At 40.7% G+C, this 1,414-nt stretch overlaps 1 pseudogene; it reads right to left on the bottom strand.

The window, feature by feature from the left end:
• Window positions 1-449: 449 nt before the first annotated feature.
• Window positions 450-939, bottom strand: LOC119346613 (annotated as a pseudogene).
• Between the last annotated feature and the right edge of the window lie 475 nt (window positions 940-1,414).

Here is a 1,414-nt window from a genome sequence, read left to right as displayed (position 1 = left end):
AATATAAATCTAGAACATTAGAAATGTCAACACAAGATAAGAGAGTCGGATCATTTATATGGTCAGACTTGTGTGAGCCTAGCTATAGCTATGGGCTAGTGCATGGAGTGTGTGTGTGTGTGCACTCCATACGACATGAGCAATTGAAGCACCTGAATGGTGCTGCCCCATCTTCAAGATAGATATAAAAATTGTAGGGCTGCCATTTATAAAAAGATTCACCCAAAGGAGGGGTAGCACATATGCGATCTCAATTTAGAATTTCTATTTTCCATACCTTACAAATAGTTTTATTCTTTTGTTGAAGAATTCATAAATTCAGAAGATGATAGATCGACTGCTTGTCCACGAATGATATAAAAGGATAAGTACCACAAAGAAATATGAAAATTGCAACATCCTCATCTTAGAAGCTTGCACTTACCGGAGATCTATTAGTTCTATTGTCACTACGATGGGACTATTTTCATAGAAATCTCTTTCAGATTTTCATCTTCTGTCATTTGTTCTAAAATCCTATCAATGGAAATAAAATCTGGTGAAGAGTTCACTCTGCAGGCTGTGGCTCACTTGAAAACAACAATTTGGACATTTGCTCCTTCTTATCTTGTATATCATATTTGCCCTTTTCTTGTGTTCCTTCTGTGATTAGATTGTATGTATGGACAATCTTTTGCTGACCAATTCGGTATGCACATCCAATCGTCTGCCTTTTGATAGAAGGGTTCCACACAACATCGAGGGGCACCACACGTGACACTCCAAAGAGGGTGATACCTTTTCCACACATCTTGGTCGATGCAAGCATCACCTTGACCTCCCTCTCCATATCATTGAAGTCCACCATCAAGGCCTTGCGAGTTTTAACGGAGACATTTCCACTCATTACAGGAGCTCATTGTGTTTAGTCTAGTGGAATTGTTTCCTCGGCTGTTCCATGGCCAAGTCCAATGGTTCAAGAAACTGGCTAAGCACACACACTCGCTCTTTTAAAGCTTCTCCATTGGAATTTTTATCTTTGCTGAGTGCAATATGTTAGGAAGTCAACAATAGTATCATTGCCGAGTTCCTAACAAATAAGTACTCGGCAGAAATTAAAACTCCGGGTTGAGTCCGAGGAGTGAATCAATTTTTGGATATTTCTGCATGAACGCAATATTGGACATAATTTCTTGAGGATTTTTTTCTTAGAGTATTGTGTGCTGTTGGCAAACATGTGCCCACAAATTTTAAAGCCTTTTTCGAGCTAATCTTCACCGTCGCGTTGGTGTCAAACCAGCCCGACAATGTTGCTCCAGGGATGCCGACTTGCACTAGATAGATCATCGCTTCGTCGAGCCGAGGTCAACCTCAGTGGATCATCACCTTGGTGAGCCGACCAAGAGTTCAGCATGGCGAAGGCTAAATCATCACC

The sequence above is a fragment of the Triticum dicoccoides genome, unplaced genomic scaffold, assembly GCF_002162155.2.
Source record: "Triticum dicoccoides isolate Atlit2015 ecotype Zavitan unplaced genomic scaffold, WEW_v2.0 scaffold44557, whole genome shotgun sequence".
In the NCBI taxonomy this organism is placed as follows: Eukaryota; Viridiplantae; Streptophyta; class Magnoliopsida; order Poales; family Poaceae; genus Triticum; species Triticum dicoccoides.
This window is presented reverse-complemented; position numbering and strand designations above follow the sequence as displayed.